This window comes from Myotis myotis, unplaced genomic scaffold (assembly GCF_014108235.1).
Source record: "Myotis myotis isolate mMyoMyo1 unplaced genomic scaffold, mMyoMyo1.p scaffold_m19_p_5, whole genome shotgun sequence".
Lineage (NCBI taxonomy): Eukaryota > Metazoa > Chordata > Mammalia > Chiroptera > Vespertilionidae > Myotis > Myotis myotis.
Window position 1 is genome coordinate 66,223,798 of NW_023416357.1, and position 22,647 is coordinate 66,246,444.

Here is a 22,647-nt window from a genome sequence, read left to right on the forward strand (position 1 = left end):
AGGTGGGAACTGGGTGGAGGAGAGCTATGGGGGGAAAAAAAGAGGAACAACTGTAATCATCTGAACAATAAAGATTTAATTTAAAAAAACAAAAACAAAAACAAAACAGGATTATCAAAGATTAATGATGGATGCTAGCCAGTATTGGAAAGTGTCTGGAGAGGTGTAGCTTAATAAATACTTTATTTGGCAAAGAAACTAATAATATATTGACAAAATATTTATTGGAAATCCACTAAAAATTTAAAAGGTCAGAACCTTTGACCCAGCAATATCACATATACTAATTTAGAGAACAGAATCAGAAGAGGTGTAGGGGGATGAGAATGAAGGAGACAGGGAAGAGGAATAAGAAGACGAGAAGGAAGGGGAGGAAAAAGATAAAGAGGGGGAAGAGGAAGAAAGGAAGGAAATGGGAGAAAGTATAAGAAGGAAGAGGAGGGAGAAGGAGAATCCCATAAAATTTTTTAAATAAACTTGAAGAATATACACAGACAGTTACTTCTGGAGGGTGGTGAGATAATATGGGAATGTTGCCTTACTGTATTTATTTGGGCAGCATTTAATTTTTAATAACAAGAATATATTACTTTTGACATAATCAAATATTTCAAAGTAAAATGAAAATCCAAGCAAGCTTAGAAAGAGAGCATTTCTTCTTAGTTGATTTCTTTGCCACCTTTCCCCACTGAGTGAATATCTAGAGCCCGTATTGGTAAAATTTCTGATTTCCATCCTAGTTGTGACCATTTCATCCCCTCTGTTCCTGCACTGCAAACAGAGGAGTAGGAAATGGTCTCCATCAAAGCTTTACCCCTTAACACCTAACACTGACACTATCTCCCCAAAGGGCTCAGATTGTTGATTTTAAGAGCCACTAGGCAAGAAATGTTGGAAAGCTAGCACTGAGTTATATAAATAATGATCTGAAAGGAATGCAAATGATTGTGCTTTGCCAAGTCAGCAATCTAAGAATTAATTTAGGAATGTGTGTGTTGGATGGACATGTTGGGGAAGGAACAGAAAGTTGTTTATATCAAGATTGTTTGTGCTGTTTCCAATAAATCTGAAAATCAAAGAACTTGCTTGGACAGGCCTGCTCCTTATTAATACTTTGGAAATGTCTTATCAGCAAAAGGTCTCCTAGGAATTATTATCCTTGCTCTGCAGAGTGAAGAGGAGGGTTTTCACTTCTTGAACTAAAATTTTTGACTCTTTCCTAGCATTGGTTCAGTAGCATAAAAATTCGGTTTAGTGTTGACTTCTACACAATAAACAATGTATACCTGTTCATTTGTATGCCTCTACATATTTATATGTTCACAGATAAAAATGGTGAAAGGAACTTGGAAAATATATGTTAGTAACTAATTCTCCCAATCAATATATAAATTATTGAAAGACAATTATGTCAGAGTTCCCTGCAGAATTATTTTCTTCCCACTGATAAGCATAGAGATGACACACAGAAACTGAAGTCAACACCAAACTAGCTTCAGTAACTTGGAATTAATTTAGGAATGTGTGTGTTGGATGGACATGTGCATACCTTGGGTGTCCCTGAGTGTCCTCCGTGAAGAAAGGCAACAGCTTGCCTCGTTATTCCCTTCTCATCTCCTGGATGACATCTCTCATAGCTGCTAGACAACTGTAATTCACAGTCACTTCAAGCCAAACCTCATTTATGCATTTAGAAGAAAGTAGTCTTTGTCTTTTGCAGTCTGCTTCTAGATTGATCTTTAAGTGAAGTATGAGATCATCTTATACAGGTCCAAAATGCAAAATGAGGGGTTGTCTGTGATTAAAACACCACCACAGCTGACCTGGGAAAGAAAGAAATACCGGTACCAGGTGTTCAAGGGTTAACATTAGAGGCAGATCATGGCTGAGTATCATCTGAGAATGTACAAAGAAGAAAGGATCTTAATTCAAAAGATGTCTTGATCTCATTCAATTTAGGACAAAAACATACCATAGTGGACATTATCAGTGCTAATATTCAGGTCTTCCTCCTGCACACAGCAGACTGCGCCTCGAGGCACACTTGTGATTGGGCAGGGCCTAATGCTAATTCCGGTCAGTTTTATGAGTGGAAGTGCTGGATGCCTGTTCCCGGCAGAAATATTTAATTGCTGGCATGAGACCCTACAGATCTCTCCACGTGCTGTTTTTATCATATAAACACATTATAAAATGGCAGTGTCATGAGATGGTGGTGTTGTTTTATTTTTTGTGTGTTTTGATTAATCCTTACCCAAGGGTATATTTTCCCATTAACTTTTTTTTAGAGAGTGAAAGTAAGGGAGGGAGAGGAAGAGAGAGAGAGAGAGAAACATCTGTGTGAGAGAGACACATCAATTGGTTACCTCCTACATGTTCCCCAACTGGGGTCGGAGATTGAACTTGCAACCCAAGTACATGCCCTTGACCAGGAAAGGAACATTCAACCTTTCTGTGCATGGCCCAACACTCTAACCACTGAGCTGCCATCCAGGGCTGGTGGTTCATTATTCATCCTGGGTCTCTGAATGACTGTGAAGGGCAGAGATCTGCTACTGGATCTCACTAGTGTAGTCTTGTTTTAAGCCACTGAGATTTGAGTGATCTGTTACAACTCCAACCTGTTTTCACTAACACATATGCTTGACCATGATATAGATGAAAGATCTTTTTGGTGCCATCATTATGGACAGCAAAGATGAGTTGGGGCTTAGTATTATAATTTCGAATATAGAATAAAGTTTATGACATAGTTAGCTATACACATAAATAAGCATAGAAATAAATAGATGGATAAAAACAATTTTATAGATAATCTACATAAATTAATAATTGGGGTTTTTCAATTTGCCTTTCATTTTCAAATACCTGTAACTTTATTTACTTCTCTAGCCTTGGTCAAATAATTAGCTATATTTAAATGAACTCTGATTAAAAACTAGAATGTATAGTTTAAAAGATTTAAGATATATATGGATTTATATTATTGTGACTGGAATAATCACCTTTTTTACTCATGTCTTCGAAATTTGGGGATGATGTGTAGGTAGGGCTTTTAACCCCCTCTGATAAAAATGGAATAAAACTGAGTTTGTTCTAAATCAAGCATGTCAAACTCAAAGACTAACATGGGCCAAATAAACAAGGTTTAAATTTATGTGGGCTGCAAAAAAACAAAAGCTTCAATTTTCATAGCAACATAGGTTTATTTTGATAGAGACATGCTGAATACAAAGGGCTGAAATAAATGAGTAATCATTAACAAAATCATAGAACATTTTAATAAAAATTAATATTTTTTCTTGAATGTTAACTTACCAAACACTGAATAACTGCACAAAATAAGTGTAATGCAAATAAACCTATTTTTCTTGTTCTCCAAAAGCAAAATATTTCCTGTTGCACACACCAAACAAGTCGGTCCAAGACTAATGACATGGCCATTGGTTGCTAAAATATTCGCTGCTAGTATTAGTGGGGAGAAATAATTCGCCTGTGCATAAGGCGCGTAAGGGAAATGAATGCAATACGATTATAGTAATCAGTCATTAGCAAATGTAGTTCATTATTAATAATTATGTATAACAGGATATTGTAAAAATTAAGTTACAAAATTTTTGTTAAAATGTTTCTTGGTACATACCGCTATATTGGCTGGGCCGCAAAAATATTCGTTGTGGGCTGCTGGCCGTGAGTTTGACATGCTTGTTATAAATGAAACAAGATTTTATTTTATTTTTACTTTTTTTTTCCCCGTTATCAATTCTTTATTTTAGAAAAGCTCACCTGGTACAAAAAACTCTGTTGGCATAAACCAATGAAATTCCAAGTGAAACCCCAAACGAGCAGCCTTCAAGGTGATGAGGAAAGTCAAGTAGACGATGGACACCGTGCCTGTGAGAGAGACGTCATAGCCACTCAGCATCTTTTCATGTTTGCAGATGTTTTACCCGGATTCTCAGCAAAGACGGGACATTATCACCGTCACCGAGTCCCATCACATCCGGGTGGGAGCTAAGGCAGGAGCGGGCATGGCGAGTTAGCAGAAGACACAGCAAAAGGATGCAGGAGGCCCAGGAGAACCCGAGGAAGGGCCTCAGGCATCGCTGAACACCCGCTGCCCGACACATGCCTGAGCTGAGCTTAGTGGAGGCCACAGACTCCTTCACTTATTTTTTAACCAGAGCTAGCTCTCAAAAGTTATATAAATTGGGTGTTTCATAAAGAACCATTTTATTGTAATATCTGAAGGCAACAAAAATCTATTCTTTCCAAGAGGTGAATAGCAGAGAATGTTAAAGTGTTTAAAAAAATATGTTCATGTCAGAAAATATCTCCAAGTTGTCCATATATTTAAAAAAAAACAAAAAAAACCTAGTTGGTTATCACTCTATCTACACAATTTCATATCTTGCTCTTTTCATTTAACAAAGGACCTTTTGAAAGAACCACATTCAATGCAAAGTTGGTTAAGACACTTCAGAGGAGCCTGCATAGGAAATGAGAGCACCAGGGGAACCCATGGCTGTCCCCACACGGAGCCACCTCGAGGACACGATGTGAAAATTTGGTGTAAAAACAAGTTACTAAGCCTGACCTGTGTGGCTCAGTGGTTGAGCATCGGCCTATGAACCAGGAGGTCCTGGTTCAATTCCCGGTCAGGGCACATGCCTGGGTTTCGGGCTCGATCCCCAGTGTGGGGTGTGCAGGAGGCATCTGCTTGGTAATTCTCTAATCATTGATGTTTCTATCTCTCCCTCTCTGAAATCAATAAAAACACATTAAAAAAATAAAAACAAAATATATTTTTATTGATTTCAGAGAGAGGAAGGGAGAGGGAAAGAGATAGAAACATCAAAGATGAGAGAGAATCATGTGATCCTTGAACTGTGATCTCCCGGCTCACAGATCCACGGTCAACCCCTGCGCCAGGCCGGCCGGGCTCAATGAAAATACATTTTTTAAAAAACAACCCCAGAAGTTATTAATAATGACGGTCACGCTAACAAATATTCTGGGTTGACCTTTGTTAAGTATGACCTTTTAGAAACAATGCACCTTGAAAACCATCTTACACATGTCCTGCTCACTGGACACACCTGATGGATTCCTGGAGGAAGACCCGCCCGCAGGTGGCTCCGGAGACTGACGGCACCAGCCCAGCCTCCGCGCGCACCGGCCACGCTGGCTCCCCCTTCCCGCACGCGAGGCCGAGGGATGCGTCAGAGTCAGAGCGCGGGACACGATGGAAATAAAGCCCAATGGAAAGATGGCAGCTGGTGAGCGGTGAGCGGCGGCATCCCGGTCGGAGGGAGGGGCAACAGACCACGTGACCGACGGGGGCACCGGTTCCAAGGGGACCCCTGCTCACTCTAGTTTGACCTGTGCCCCTGGGGTCAACGGGGTCACGGTCCAAGCACAACTTCCTCTTCCTTCGGGGTCAGAGGGTGGCTCCTCCGCAAAGGCGTGGACCCCACCTCCGCACAACTCGGCCTCCTGGGACATGCGTGGGCAGCCCGGCCGCCACCTGGGCTGAGCGGAGTCCCGGATGTGAAGCGGGAGCACAGACACCACCCGCGGGGCCGGGCGGCGGGGTGGCGGCAGGGTAGGCCGAGCGCAGCCCCGCGCTCCGTGTCGGGAAAGGCGGGCCTGGCTGCCTGGCGCTGGCACAGGGGGAGGACGCCCCGAGAGGGAGGGGGGGACGAGAGGCCGCAGCCTGCCAGCCCCCTTTGAAACAAGATAGTAAGCGCATCTTTCCTGTTGCCTGGAAGTCTCCGCCGAGAACTCAGAGCCAAAGACCCTGGGTGTTGAGAGAACAGCGCTCTAGCCCGGCGGCTGTGGCTCAGGTGGAGCGTCAGCCCAGTAACCAGGAGGTCACTGTTCGACTCCCGACACGGCACAGGTCGGGGTTATGGGCTCCATCCCCAATGTGGGGCATGAAGGAAGCAGCTAATCAATGATTCTCGACATGGAGTTTCTCTCTCTCTCCTCTCTCTCCCTTCCTCTCGGAAATTAATTTTTAAAAAGAGAGCAAGAACTATCTAAACTAAGCAGTCACACCGTTTACACTGAGCTCGCCATCACACTGGCTCTATACCCACCTCTCGCCCACTGATGTACCGCTTCCCTCCCCCTGAGAGGGGGGAGAGAGGGCATTAGCCAGATCCAGAGGCTCCAAGGGCTCCACACAGGCTGCAGCAGATCCTGGGGAACGGAAGTCCTAGGAAAACCTGATTATTTTCCCTGGAACCAGGGCTCACAGAGCGGGGTTTACAGCTCTCTCCTGACATCAGTTGGCCCTGGCTCAGGGTGAGAGAGCCCCTGTTGGGAGCGGACACACATCGACCAATGGCAGGCACAGCCCTGCCTGCAGGGAGCCAGCTCCGCAGGGCCTGGACCCCAGGGGAAGTCCGAAGGCATCAGCAGGGAAACCACCTGCATCAGAGAGCTGCAGGTGGGAAGTTCCCTTGGGTGAAGCTTCCTCTCGCCAGAGCGGCCGGTGAGGGGAAGAGCATTGGGGTAGCTGCCATGTAGGAACAGCAACACCAGCTTGGTCGGCTTAGACTCCCGTGTCCCATTCCCTCTCCGCTCTCTTCCCCACGCTCATCCTGTAAGAATCAGAAACAGCCTTGAGGACAGGGATGAAAAGATAGGCACCCAGTAGGTGTCATCAATGGGCAAATTGGACTCCTCTTGCCTACTGTGGGTTTCCAAGCCTCAATCAGGAGCAAGCTGCAAAGGGGGAAAGTTTTTAACTGGGTAAGAAATAGACAGATTTAGATGAGACTGAACTTTCCAATGTCTGAAAATGAGACTCTCTAATTCCTGAATGTGACTAGAAAAACTGTGAGATCTGCCCAAGCTAGTTTCCTGGGGTGGATAAGGAAGATCAGACAGAAAGGGCTCAAGGACAAGGTAAAATTAAGTAATGCAATAAAGTTGCTTCCTGCTGGATCCTACCAATGAAATGCATACGTGGTAACATTTCTGGATCCAGCACCGAAGAATTACAGTCTTTGGAACTCTTGAGGACAGAAAATGGACTGATAGTGAAGGCTGGCTCTGTACCCACACTCAGTGTGTGCTCTTTGTACTTACAACCTAACAATGATAAAACAAGAATTCATATGTTCTAAATCTTACAGATGAAGACACTGAGACTCAGTCAATTGCCCAAGGACACAGCTGATGATAACAGTGGTTATAGATAACATGTATTGAGTGGTCTCCACCAACGCTGTACTGAGAGATTCACAGGCATTTCTCACTCGGTCCCAACAATACCCTGAGGTAGGTTCTATTATTATGCCCAAGACAGGAAGTCAAACTTGGGTCTTCTCTGCCTCCTCCTGCTTCACCATCCTGGGCTACCTGGCACTTTAGGAAAACGGAGAAAAGCTTAGTGCAAGAACTTCCCCCTGCTTCAGTGTATCCTCGAGTGAGGAATAGTTCGCACAGGCAGCCTCGGAGCTAAAGAAAATGTGGTCTTGATTTAATGTCCACTCTTCTTTCCACGGCAGGAGCAGATAGTTGCAACAGAATTACAGAACAGAGTAGATTTTACTCACTATCCACTGGCAGTCCCCAATTATGTGATTCATAGCAATAGTTGCCGGGCTGTTTTAAAAATATTCATTTTCTCTGTTTAAAGCTGTCAGATACAAACTGTTGGGTTGCAGCCTGATGTAAAATTAACTACCAAGCCTACCTCTACTGCCAAGAATAAAAACTTAGAACCATAAAATTGGATGGTTTACTGTGCTATAGTTAACTTTACAGTTAGCATTATTAGTTTTCTTCTAAGGAAGAGCACAATATTAGATGTGGGACATATTGCTCAGTGCCACGCAGTCACAGAGAAACCTATTTGCAGACATTACTGAAACTGTATCAGCTGGAAAGGAGGGACAGATAATTATACACACCGGTACACAGATTACACAAGTCAAAAGAAATGGAGCAGACAGGACAATGACCATCTGGGTTTTCTTAGGCAACACAGAATGTGGTACTTGTAGGTCTTAGTTATGATGGTACTGAAATCTACAAAGATATCCTCAGTCATCACGTCAGCCCTTTATTTTAACTACAAGAGAAGGTTATGTTCTACTCTGTGTCGGTAAGAAATAGATTTTGTTTTCTATTTTCAAGGTTCTGTTTTAATTAAGAAATCCTACTCCATGGATTTCTTAATTTTTAGAAATCAATTTTATAATTCCTTCTACCCTTTGGCTGAAGTTTTTAGGAAAATGTACTCCATAGCCAACCTCTTTTATTCCTTTGCTATGTTAAGATGTATAAGGGGTTGCCAAAAATAGGTTTACAGCTGTCCATATGGAAAATAATACAATAATTAATAAATAATACAAGAATAAACTGTTTTGCGTACTCACAACTATAAACCTACCTTTGTCCACCCCATAGATACTTCTGCCATTATGGAATTGGTTTTCAAGGTAGGCAATGGGGGAAGTAAAGTATTATGAAAGGACCTGAAGGAAGCAAGAAACTTATTTTTTCAACACTCTTAACTGCCTGGAGTTTGCTCATATTTATTTCTTTCCTCCTCATGATGATTAATTGTTAAACCACTAAAATAAAATAAAAATTCTGTGTTCTGTCTTTGTGTACAGAAAGCAAAGGAATGTTAGAAGAACTGCATCTGAATCCTCAGCCAGAATCATATCATGGAAAGAGAAAATGCACACACACACACACACACACACACACACACACAAAACATGTCACAGCACCGTTGGACAAGAAAGGATTCCAGGGTTGGTTAAAAAAGGAGACCTTCAAGAGAGAACTCCAGAGCCCTAGGTCCACACACGGGCCAGGTTGGAATGAACAGGGAGAACGTCACACCACAGCAATTACACATACACAATCGAAAAGGCACTTGTTCTGCCTCCCCTTTTGGAGATAGTGTGGATGAATTTGCATTTAGGTAGAGCCGTGGTCGGCAAACCGCGGCTCGTGAGTCACATGCAGCTCTTTGGCCCCTTCAGTGTGGCTCTTCCACAAAATGCCACATTCGGGCGCACACGTACACTGCGATTGAAACTTCGTGGCCCATGCGCAGAAGTTGGTATTTTGTGGAAGAGCCGGTATTTTGTGGAAGAGCCACACTGAAGGGGTCAAAGAGCCACATGTGGCTCGGGAGCCGCGGTTTGCAAAGCTGCAATTTGCTGACCACTGAGGTAAAGCATCATGCCACAGTAAGCATACCCAACACAGCAAGATCATAGTATACAGTACACAGTATGTTTCTAATTGATTTTCTCTTGAAGGATATATGGCCAGACTAATTCTCCTTCCCGGAGTTCAGCAGAGAATGTCCCAGCATTTATTCTTCTCTGATACTGTGGGCCTATGAAGCCAAACCAAAAAGTTCCCTTAAACTAAGAGGCTAACGTGATTCTACATGACTTGGTGTTTCAAACAGTCTCAAATCAAAGGACAACGAATACCAGGATTGGAAAGTGGATAGGATAAATGAGAGCTGCCTGAGCCGTCACATAAAGAAGTTCCCTCTAAAGCAGCCGTTCTCAACCTGGGGGTCAAACGACCCTTCCACAGGGGTCGCCTAAGACCATGGAAAACACATACAGTGGGGCCTTGACTTACGAGTGTCCCGACTAACGAGTTTTTCAAGATACGAGCTGTCTCTCGGCTGATTTTTTGCTTTGAGTTGCGAGCTAAAATTCGGGTTACGAGCCAGCTTCAGATACCCCACCACTAGCTGACGCAGCGAACGTCACAGTGAACGCCACAACATCAGCCCAGCATCACGCGTCTCACTCGTTCACTTTTTGATTTGACATACAAGTAATTTGAGTTACAAGCTCCGTCACAGAACGAATTAAACTCGTAAATCAAGGCCCCACTGTATATAATTACATACTGTTTTTGTGATTAATCACTATGCTTTAATTATGTTCAATTTGTAACAATGAAAATACATCCTGCATATCAGATATTTGCATTACGATTCATAACAGTAGCAAAATTACAGTTATGAAGTAGCAACGAAAATAATTTTATGGTTGGGGGTCCCCACAACATGAGGAACTGTATTAAAGGGTGGTGGCATTAGGAAGGTTGAGAACCACTGCTCTAAAGGAAGCCTTTTTTAAGAAGAAAATCTTACCATTTGGACATCATGGATGGACCTAGAGCAGTGGTTGGCAAACTGCAGCCCCTTGAGTGTGGCTCTTCCACAAAATACCACGTGTGGGCGGGCGCACACGTACAGTGTGTTGAAACTTCGTGGCCACACTCAAGGGGCCAAAGAGCCGCAGTTTGCCGACCACTTACCTAGAGAATATGATGAAATAAGTCAGACAAAGAAAGACAAATACCACATGAGTTCACTTATATGTGGAATCTAAAGAACAAAATAAATGAACTAACAAAACGGAAACAGACTCATGGATACAGAGAACAAACTGATGATTGCCAGAGGGGAGAGGGTTGGGGGAACTTAGGTGATAAAGCTGAAGGGATTAAGAAGTACAGATTGGTAGTTACAAAATAGTCACAGGGATGGGAAGTACAGCATAGGGAAAATAGTCAATAATATTGTAATAGCTGTGTATGGTGCCAAGTGGATACTGTAAATACCAGGGGGAACACTGTAAAGTATATGATTGTCTAACCACTATCTGTACACCTGAAACTAATACAGAATAATAATGAATGTAAACTATAATTGAAAAATAAAATTTTAAAACATTAAAGCTTTTTTTTAAAAAAAAATTAATAATAACTCTCCCTAAAGCAAGCCATCAATGGGGAAAGGGAAAAAAAGATTTGTGTACTTTGCCTATATGGAAAGTCTTCTGAAAGCTTCAACAAAATGGCCACGGAATCCTGGATAAACACTGGCAATTTTTAAAGTAATGACTGCTCCTTCCTACCCAATCTCAGAAGCAACAAAGAGTATAGTACTGCAAGGAATAATTCAGCAGTCCATAAAAACAATTCTGCTTTATGAAATTAGGTGATACTCATGTACCACAAGAAACAAGGAAACATTCTTTATTTCTGAAGCATTTATGGTTTGTGTGTTAGTATTTATACTAACCTGGATTATTCCCCTGTTTAATTTTAAGTGACAGTGTTATCTAAATTTAGGCTTCTTTTTTTTCTTATGCACGTTCGCTCTTGGATCAACATTAACACTGCAGCACAGAAACACACATGCTGATGATTATATTTTCCTTTCTATGTGTTTCTCCTTTGTTGTGGATTAATGCTTATGATCTTTGTCATGAATGCCAAGTAAATCAAATTTATGTTCATGGAAACATAACAAGAATTTTGGAAATGTTTGTCATCAATCCCACATGTTCTGTTTACTTAGATTCATAAAGCTGGAAGGGAATCTCACTAAGTGATTTTAGAAATGGAATTTTAGATGGTCTGATATTATTTACTAATTTTCCAGAAGGGCAGCTTGCCTGAGCAAATAGGTAGTTTCTCTTAGGCCCCTAGAGTCCTAAGTGATAAGATTAAACCCACTTTTGTGTATAAGAATGCACTGTTTTCAGATAGAGGGAACTCTGATGTCACCTTTGTGAAGTTACCAGGCAGACACCACAGAACACCTTAAACAATTCTGGTATCAACAGAGATGACACCAGAATTCCTAAAAGCCTGAAAACATCTACAAAGCATGTAAAAGTAGAACTTCATTGTTTCCTAAGGGTATTAGTGATACAATATGCAATATAAAATATATAATATTCTGAGTGTCTGTTTTTTGCATGGTGGATCTACATGAGATGATCCTGCTAGAAAGTTACTCTTCCAGCAGGAAATTCATTTATTTGGTCTCCCCAATTTTGTTTGCTTTACGAAACTGAAAAAGTTCAGTCATTTGCTCCACCTGCTGCTGCTCAAGTGTCCATATTAAAACATCCCAAATAGGTAGTGGTTCTGATTGTTAAAAAACCCTTCAGAAACTGGACTCTCATAACCTTCTCTTTATACTAGAATGCTTCCCGCATACGAATTTGCTCTTTAGATTACTACCAAACTTACTATAGCCAGAGTGGACCTCATCATGGCGGCAGAGAGACTTGGTTAATAATAATGAATTGACAATGCATGGCAGGGAGCAAAAAGATGGCTGTAGGAAATAAAGAGAAATACTGGAACTAGGTCATGAGGCATGGTACACAGCAGTGGCTCTCAGACGGTAGCCTGCAGCAGAATCACCTAGAGAACTCCTTAAACAGATTGCTGGACCCACCTCTGGAGTTTCTAATTCAGTAAGTCTGTTGTAATTCAATGCCTAAAAGTCTGCACTTCTGAAAATTTCTCAGTGAGGCTGACCATATTTTGAGAATGACTAGCCATGGTATTTGCTCCTGCAAAGCCCTAACTCCCCAAGACACAGGGACGATCAGTCACTATGACACGCACTGACCACCAGGGGGCAGAAGCTCAATGCAGGAGCTGCCCCCAGCTCCCAGGCCCCAGGCCAGCCAAGGCAGGTGCCAGTGGGGGCCCCCACCACCCCACCAGTTGCCCCATAGATAGGCCCTTATGGCTGGCCAGGCCTAGGGACCCTACCCGTGCACGAATATCATGCACCAGGCCTCTAGTATAAAATATAAAAACAGAAAAATCTTAGAAAAAAGAGTTTGCTTTCAGGTCTCTGAGAAACATTGTTTTACATGTCATAGGATTACCTGCAACCATTCATTTCCCTAATGATGGAGCTAATTGCTCTGATCCAAAAAGACCCCAAAAGGTTACAGCCTAGACTGGCAGGCTATTTCACTAGATATTTACATTTCAAAGAAGGAATAGGCCCAGAACTTGGAGGTATCTCTTGGTAGTACAAGCCAAGACACACACACATTCTGGCTCCTGGACAGGTTTTATTTATAAACCGAAGGGTTGGAGTAAGGATTCATGCCCATTATGTTTCCAAGGAGACCTTTACTGGAGGGGAGAAGGACAGCTGCCTCCTTCCCCATTACAAGCAGAGAAAAGTCATTGTCCTGCCTCTCATCTATGGAGTGTCCAGCCACTCAAGTAGGACATCTGGCCTGACTTGCATCACATTGCCCGAGAGGTGGATTCTGGGTCAATGAGGGACTACATGCTTAAGAAATCCCTCTCTTATCCAGAATACTTTGGGTATGCTTTTAAGATAAAATTAATAAAAACTGATATTAAAAACCCAACAGCATCCAACCTTAAATCAGCTTTGCTGTGATTAAGATGTTCAGCATCTCCTGAAAAGAGTCAGAACTGCACCCCATTCATTCTGTAAAAGGAATCCTACAAAAATTATCCAAATGATTTCTATCTGGTGGCAAAAAAGTATCCCCAAATGTTGCAGTTTATTGCCTTTTGAGCCATTAACCAGTTTCTGATCTAACTTAACAATCTCATTCTAACATCCTCTTATTAAATTTCCTATAAATGTCCAAGTTTCTCAAAATGCTCTTAGAATCAGCCTGCCATCCTGCTGGTTCCTTCATTATTTGATGAGTTGAGTGAACGTGTTGATAGGGATTTATATTTGTGCAAGTTCCAATTTTTGAAAATTGTATTTACAGAAGGGTCCAACAACCATCACTCCAACAGAGCCCATAGCAACTGGGTTGGCCCCTGGTCTGTGCTGTTGTTGAATCTCTACTACCTACTCCTAGAAGTTCAATGTCTTCTCTTGACAAAAAAAGGACTCAGCCTGCTAAGCAAGCAGCAGCATCTCTCTTCTAATATCAATGTGCACTCCACCCTGCTCAAAGTGGGGGGGAAGCTTTGACCCTTATATCTACTCTCTGGCAAAAAGACCTGCTAGAACAGCCGTGGGCAAACTAAGGCCCGCGGGCCGGATCCGGCAGGTTTGGAATGAATAAAACTATTGAAAAAAAAGACCATACCCTTTTATGTAATGATGTTTACTTTGAATTTATATTAGTTCACACAAACACTCCATCCATGCTTTTGTTCTGGCCCTCCGGTCCAGTTTAAGAACCCATTGTGGGCCTCGAGTCAAAAAGTTTGCCCACCCCTGTCCTAGAACTTCTAGGTAGTACAACCCCATGTGCCACTTGACAGTCACACAAAATTCCATCCAACTGTCACCTTCTGGAGTTGTGTAATGTGGGTGGCTCTGGGTGGACCCCACTAGGTCTTATCCAGGGAAGACAGGGAGGATCGTTAACACGTCTTTGTATTTTATCCATACTCTATCAGCTTGTGGTTGTGGAACTACACACTCATCCAGATGAAAAAGAACCTACTTTATCTAGGTCCACATCTGGAATCATATGACTAATGAAGAAAGAGCTAGTGGTAGGCTGCTTAAATGTGTATAATGAGTCGTAGTCTTTTTCATTTTTCTAACTTTTATGCAGAAAGTCCTTCCCTTTTCCATATAGGTAAATGTATTTATTCACTTCTTGACTCTCAAGCACAGAAGGCCACAAAGGCAGGGCAGGCTCAGCTTTCTACTTGTTCTTTGTCCAAGCACTTAAGCCTCAGAAGCAAATTCTGCTTCTTCCATCCAGCTGTATATATGGTTTGTAGTTTAACATTACCTGGTAGGAATGATTGAATTGTTGTTGGGTGTGAAGCCACTGAGACCTAGATAATCAACTATCGTCAGAAATGTATCATTGCAACCACGGCGGACTCTATTACACCACACAATGCCAGCTCCATTAAGATCTCAGGAAGTACCTGCCTGTCCCCAACCTCAGGGATACTTTTGTACCTCCAGAGCCACAAACAGGTTTGTATCCCATATACCTCTTTTTCTGAATAGCTTCTAGAATATCAGATACAAACTTGATGGCCTTTCTGTATGTTTGTGGTTAGCATTTTTTTTAAACTAATGTCATTTCTTGCTCCATTTTAATATCCATGCCTTTATATTGCTTTCTTCTCTTTTCCTTTAAAATTATATATTATTTTGCTTTCTCTTGTTCTCATTCTCTCTCTATTGCTCCTTCTCTCTCTCTCTCTCCCTCTCTCTCTCTCTCTCTCTCTCTCTCTCACACACACACACACACACACACACACACACACACACACACACAAATATCTGTAAACTTAAGATCTTTCTAGAACAAAGCAGGCAGTAGAAGAGAGAAACTGAATTCTTGAAGTCCAGTACTTAGTACTCTAGTCACCTGTTAACTTATACCCTCATGATTCCACACATTATCATCTGTGATCTCCTCCACCCTATATTTTCCAATATTTCTTCCCTACTTTTATCATGAGCACTTAATCAGCATATCTAATATTCAAGAAATGCCATTAAGCCGTTCTTAATATTAGGTCATCCTTTCAATATTGTCAAGAAACTGAGACATATTGGTTAAGGGGAGCTATTTGTTTGCGGGAAGTGGCTTTTTGAATTAGTAGCAAGTAATTTGTATATTCATGTCTATGTGCAGCAAAAGTAAAATTTATTACTGCAGAGTACGTTTCTGATTGTGTTTTAAACTTTCACTGACCACCAGCATCATATGAAGTACCAGAAGCAACAGCATTAGACCTCATTACAGCCCAGAGGGCATGCTGCCAAGAATGGCTATTTTCTTGCTTCTATCTAGCATAATTCTGTTTATTTGGCTTACCCTGTCAATTTAGGCTTTATTTGTCATCTCTTATTAGTCATTATTTTTTAAAATCTACATCTATCACCTAAAATTCCCAAGCAAGTCTAGTCATATGAAGAAAAGAAAAATCTAATTTGTAGAAAATATCTGAGTCCCGATTTTGTTATAAATTCTGAGATTTATTTCTGTAATAATGTATCAGGAAAATTTGAATAATAGTCTTTTTATAGGTTTTAATGTTGTAAATTCTAGCTGTTAAACTTTTAGCTTTAATTCTTGTTACATCCATGAATTCAAGGAGTTTGGAAATTATTCCTTAACCTGAAGTCCTTACTAATGCATTTTAATCTCTTGTGTATTGTGATTACTTGGATAAGGGCAAGGACAGGGTGAAGGGTACTCTTTCCTCTGAAAAAGAGGGCCAGTGTTGGGCAGTGTTTTACATTTCACGAGTGCTACCTACATATTCGCTGACTGTGAAAGGAAGACATCCCTTCCAGGCCAGCCTCCAGCATCCAGCCTCAGAATGCCTCCCCTGTGCTGCTCCGGATCTAACTTTCCCTGACCCCTGCTCCTGTCAGCTTCCTATCATCTTTGGCTCAATGCAGACACCGTACATGGAAAGTATCACTAGCATCAAACATGGGGAGAGATGGAGAAGCAGCAATCCCTCTTCTTTTATTTAGACTGCATGAAGGCTCACAGGACAATCATATAGGAAGAAACCCTGCAGCTCAAATGGATGGCTGTAGAAGTCCCTACACCAGGGCAATGGTGAAAATTGTGGACTATAACCCATCCCTCCGCACCCACTCCCAACCTGCTGATAGTCCAAACTCTCTCAAGTTTGAGGGCTGGATCAAAATGTCATGCTTGCCCAGCCGGGTGTAGCTCAGCGGTTGAGCATCGACCCAGGAACCAAGAGGTCGCCGGTTCGATTCCTGGTCAGGGCATATGCCCAGGTTGTGGGCTTGATCCCCAGTGGGGGGTATGCAGGAGGCAGCCAATCAATGATTATCTCTCATCATTGATGTTTCTATCTCTCTTTCCCTCTCCCTTCCTCTCTGACATCAATAAAAATATATTTTTTTTAAAAATGTCATGCTTGTCATTGGCTATTTCTAAATACCCCAGAGAAGTTACAGCCATTTGGATGATACTTCCTTAAGTGACTGAAATCTAGAAACAACTCCCCTCCCCCCCTACCCCCCCAGGGAAATCACACTAAAGCATCAGAAGAATGCATATTCTGGCAGAATTTCCATTCTCCCCTCCTTGCCTCATCTTTATGGCAGTTTCATTGAAAAGCTTCTGGTTACACCTGGCATACAGACCACATGCATTTACCCCACAAAACCCCACTAAAGTGACAAGGAAAGATTTTTTTAAATGCTTGTATTAGTTTCCTGAAGTTGTTATTTATGGTAGCAAATTACCATAAACTTGGTGACTTAAAATAAATTAATTCTCTCAAAATTCTAGAGGCTAGAAATTTGAAATCACTATCACTGGGCAGAAATCAAGATGTCAGCAGGGCGTCTGGAGATTCTAGGAAAGGCCGCTCCTTGCCTTGTCCAGTATCTGATGATCGCCAGCATTCCTTGGGGAAAAGGTTTATATTTGCTTCTCCTCTCCCATCTGTAGGGAATCTCCCTCTTCAGGCCTGCGGACTGAAGGGTCCCGGGTTCGATTCCAGTCAAGGCATGTACCTTGGTTGTGGGCACATCCCCAGTAGGGGATGTGCAGGAGGCAGCTGATCAATGTTTCTCTCTCATTGATGTTTCTAACTCTCTATCCCTCTCCCTTCCTCTCTGTAAAAAATCAATAAAATATATTTTTTTAAAAAAAAGAATTACCTTTGTGTTGGGGGTTTCCAACATCACCCTCAGGTTTAATGATTCATTAGAAGGACTCACAAGACTAGAAAAGCTGATGTACCCATGGTTATATTTTACTACAATAAAAGGACACAGATTAGAGTCAGCAAAGGGAAAAGCTACATGGAGCAAAGTCCAAGAAAAAACAAATATATGTTCCCTTCTATGTGTCCCCTCCCAGTACAGTCACAGAGAGATGCATTTAACTCTCCCAGCAATAACATATGACATACATTAACTATTGCCAACAAGGGAAGCTCACCTGAGCCTTGGTGTCCAGGGTTTTTATTAGGGGTCAGTCATGGAGGCAAGCAGGACCTTTATGACTAACCTCAGCTACTCAGGTTTCAGCGTCTCTCCCCAGAGCAAAACCAGGCTTTCATCATAAATCACACTGTTAGCATAAACTATGAGATCACACTGGTATAGTGTGGCCCAAGGCCTCAGGCATACAAAATCAACCGTATCAGGCAGAATATTCCAAGGGCTCAGAATTTATCTTCCAGGAGTCAGCCAAGGGCCAGACCTGAAAAAAGGCCTTTCTATGAAATGTGCAGGGTTTAGGCAACCCAGCTCTGCCACGTTAACTCTTTCATGCTAAACCTGCCTCCAAACTAAAATAAAAAGATAAAGCCCTAACTGGTTTGGCTCAGTGGATAGAGCGTCGGCCTGCAGATTCAAGGGTCCCAGATTCGATTCCGGTCAAGGGCATGTACCTTGGTTGCGGGCACATCCCCAGTAGGGAGTGTGCAGGAGGCAGCTGATCGATGTTTCTCTCTCATCAATGTTTCTAACTCTCTATCCCTCTCCCTTTCTCTCTGTAAAAATCAATAAAAATATATTTAAAAAAAATAAATTAAATAAAATAAAAAGATAAAGAAAACAGATGTACAAAGCCATAAAGAGATAGAAACAAAGCAAAAGCAGAGAAAACTTCAAATACATGATAAACAATATCCTCAGTGAGAAAAGAATAGATACTGCATTCATAAAATATGAGGAAACCATACAATGATAAGAGGAAAAGAAACCATCATAAATCATCCAAAATGAAAATTAAAAAATCAATCAAATGGTTGAACGTTAAAACAGAAAACATCACCAAGAAAGTAAAACAATAAAAAACTACAGAATCAGAAGTAAAGTAAAGAGAGTTTAAAAAGAAAAATCCCTCTAGATTTGATCTGGGATAACCAATGAATAACAGTAGTACTTAAATTAAGAGAACAGGGAGGTTGGTGGGGAGAAATAGTTCAGAAAACTAATACATTTTCCCAGAACTGAAAGGAAAGAGTCTATATCTGAAAGTCAACAAAGTGACTAGAGCAATAAAAAAATATGCATCATTACAAAACTTCAAAATGCCAGGGATAATGAGAAGATCCTAAAAGCTTCCAGAGAGAGAAAGTCTGCCAATACAAAAGAATGAGAGTGTGAGTGGCATCAAATTGCACAAGAGCAACACTGAAAGCTAAAAGACAGTGGAGTAATGCTTCAAAACCTAAGGAAAAAATATTTTTTCTACTTAAAATTCTGTTCCAAGCAAGTGCGAAGATAAAATTGAGACAGTTTAGACACAAAAGGCTTTTTTTAAAACGAATGTCCCCATGCATCCTTTTAGAAGATATGCTTCAGCAAACAAGTCAGTCAAGAAAAAGAAATTCATGCATTCCAGGCTCCAACGAAGTGGCCCCAACAAAGGAGGGTATGAGTGTCAAAACAAAGTCCGAATGACCCCATATATCACTGTTTCCATTACAACTAGATGGCCATACAACCACTGTTTGCTGCTGGGAGAGAACCAGTTTACACAAATTGGTCACAAAACCTCCTTAAACTCTCAGTAGTGTCCGGATTTGACAATAAGTTAATGGCCACTTTAACTATAAGCCACTGAATCAGACAGCTTAGCTAAATTATGCTATAGTAACAAGTGACCCTAACATCTGAGTAGCTGACAACAACATGAATGGGATTCCCACTCACGTTCACCATGAGTGTCTCCTCTGCATCTTCATGATAGGATCAAGGCTGAAGGAGCAGCCCCCTTGCTGGGAAATGCCAATTTTGTAGCAGAAGGAAAGGAATGATGGAAGAACCACATTATGGCTCCTAAAGTCCCTTCTCAGAGGTGACACATATCACTTCCATTCACATGGTATTGGCCAAATCTGACACTGCTGAGTTTAGAATTAAAAATCTCCTGTAGTGTGAGACCAGTAAGGAGAGAATCAGTTGGGGTTGGTGGAAATCAATTATTTTTGATTAGTAATTTACTTTATCACAGGTATTTACAATTACTGGTATTTGGTTTTAAAACTCTACATGTTTCATTTTAATCAAAATAAAATTGACTTTAAACAAGCAATTCATGAAAAGCCCTGATTCTTGTCTAGAGAGCGGTCGCTGAGACAGCTGTACACTAAATCATGGCATTATTCCTCAATGCAGAGCGAATGTTGTGCCAGGGGAGTTAGAAGTAGCACCAGTGCTCTCAGAGAGAACAGTCCAGCCCACTGGGAAAGACTCTACTCCCTCGTTACTTTCCACCTCATAGGCATAAACTTACATCACATCCACGTGGTGATAAATTGTCCTAAGTCGGCTTATTTGTTTGCTCCTTCACTTAGCACAGATGGACAATGAAAATCCAAACTGCCTACAAAGAGCTCTAAATCTTGTTCAGGATACAGATATGAAAATACCGTTAATACAATGGGATGTGTACTATCATGTTTTTAACAAAGTACTTTGTGAGCACTTTGGGTTGACCTTGTTCACTCATCTGTATCTCACTATCCCCCCTTCTGCTGTGGCCTAGTTGAAGTATTTAGAAATATGTGTTAATTTTTAGGTTATATGGCATTTTTATAAAGTAGTTAAATGTCCAAATATTCTACAATGACACACTTTTATTTAAGCCCCATGCTAAATAATTATCTCAGTCTATCTGCCCAGAGCATCTTTCTCTAGATTGACAGCTATTGTATGTAGCACAAAGGAAAAGACAAATAACACAGACACATTATTGTAGAAGACGTCATTTCCCAAAGAAAATCCAATTCCAAGAATTCTGATTAAGGGAACCTACAATTTCACAATTGTAAAAACCCAAATTACCAGCTAACATGTAAACATTTAGTGGTAAGAAAATACAACAACAACATGGAATGAAAGTATTGAGCATCTTAAATCAAGGCAAAAGGTGAACCAGAAGTAGCAGAGTAGAAGAAATCAGACTTACAGTGATGATATCTCCCTTAAGACCCTACTTATTATTAGTCTGTGCACTGAGTCACTGAGTGATAATTGGGTTCCTCCTCTAGGTTAAATATTCCTGTCTCTGCAATACAGCTCTTCTATCCTTCTCTTAACCTCCATTCAATTCTTGTGATTGACCAAGGCTGGTATTCCTATGAGTCAAGATAGATCTCAGGCACCATCTCCATAATCTGGAGAAGAAAGCACATCCTTTCTTTTTCCCAAAGCTAACACAGCCTCAGAGTAGAGAAAGGGAAAAAAGTATGCAAAAACCTTCTGAGAGCTGTTCCTATTACCCACTGGGAATAGCTCTAAGTCCTTTTTATGCAGCATCTCATCTTATCTTCTCAAGCCACCTATGAGAACTTTTTCATCTACATTTAACAATGAAAAAATTGTGTCCCAGGTAAATTAATATTTTGCCCAAGGTCACATTACTAATAACTGGTAGAGCTAGGATTTGCACCTATGCAGACCTGAGAGCCCATACCCTTCATCGTGTACCATACTGCCTTAATGGCAGCAAATATGGAAGAGAATGTAGTGATGGAAATTGCAGCATAGCAAATATCTTTTTATTATTATTATTATTAGTTAAGGTATTACAAATGTGTCCTCATCCCCCCCATCAAATATCTTGAATATGTGCCAATGCAACATTCAATCTGCAGATAAATACCAAGGAACGAGTTAGAAATTCCTGTACTATTTTATGTGGAACATCCACCTTTCCTCTCAAACAACGCCAGCTAGAACAACTGATCAAATGGGTTGAATACAGGAAGAAATTAATAAATTGGGTGAATTAACAATCTCAACAAGAACCAATCTAAAATATCTTAAAAGCTGAAATATTTTCAGAGCTAGTATAACAGCTTGATTTATGGTCAACAATTTGTTACATGTGTGTGTGGGGGGGATTGTATCATACAGTAGATCTCATGCATATCACTACAAGTTTGTAATAGTATGAATTTTAAGCAAAAGCATTGTAGGAGATAATAGTGTTACCTTTTAACTGCTAAGTAAAGTGTTTAGTTTTGATACATATCATTTCTGTTCAGGTTGTAATTTGAGCAACACATGCTAGCAAAGTTGAAATATTAACTGTCTTATCTGACTAGTAATAATATTTTGAAGAATCAAGTTTTTATTTATATTTTTAATCTATTATCAATAAGGAAGAAGACATAACAACACAATTATAACTTTGAAAATTCATTTTTAGCAAATATAATCAAGAGATTTGTATTTCAAATATTATATATAATCCAAATTTCTAAACCTGCTTGTATTAATTCTTAAAAGAAAACAAAAGAAAGGAAAAGAGATCAATTTCTAATTTCACAGAACATTAGCGTGTACTTTGAAAGTATTGATTTTGCCTCTGACAGAGTTATTTCATTCCATTAGAAAATTATGGCTTAGAGGTTATTAAAAACATAGCAGAATATTACATGTGCATGATTGAATTTATTACTGAGCTTTCTCAATTGCATTCCCTCTAGATTTCCATTTTCCTTTATGTGGACTTCCAGACATGCCATTTTGCAAAATACAAATTTTGATAAGAAATGTTAAGAAGAATTTTCAGAATCATTATTCAGTTCACTGGTATATTTCAAATTATGCTATTTGCATATTCTAGAAATTATAATAAATACAACTGAGAGTTTTTACCTATGTTCATGAATCTATTCATGGAAGTATTCTAACTAGATAGTAGATGGCAAAATTCTTCAATGTTTACCTTGCTTAGCAAGTATAAGTATTTCTAAGTTGTTTTTATTTTCCAAAATAAACTAAAAATGGAAACTTTTCTTTTTAGAGGTTGTATTATCCTATCCCAAACATATTACATGGCATTCTTCAGAACAGGCAAAATGGAATAATGAAAGGAAGTCTTGGGAAAC

At 40.6% G+C, this 22,647-nt stretch overlaps 1 long non-coding RNA gene across 2 annotated transcripts in view; it reads right to left on the reverse strand.

The window, feature by feature from the left end:
* Positions 1-1,538: 1,538 nt before the first annotated feature.
* LOC118656702 overlaps positions 1,539-22,647 on the reverse strand; it is a 72,125-nt gene continuing 51,016 nt past the window's right edge. For both annotated transcript variants that reach the window (XR_004967664.1, XR_004967665.1), the window contains exons 3-4: positions 3,787-3,894; positions 1,539-1,823 (exon numbers count right to left, since the gene is read on the reverse strand). This is a non-coding gene — a long non-coding RNA (uncharacterized LOC118656702). The remainder of the gene's footprint in view (positions 1,824-3,786; positions 3,895-22,647) is intronic.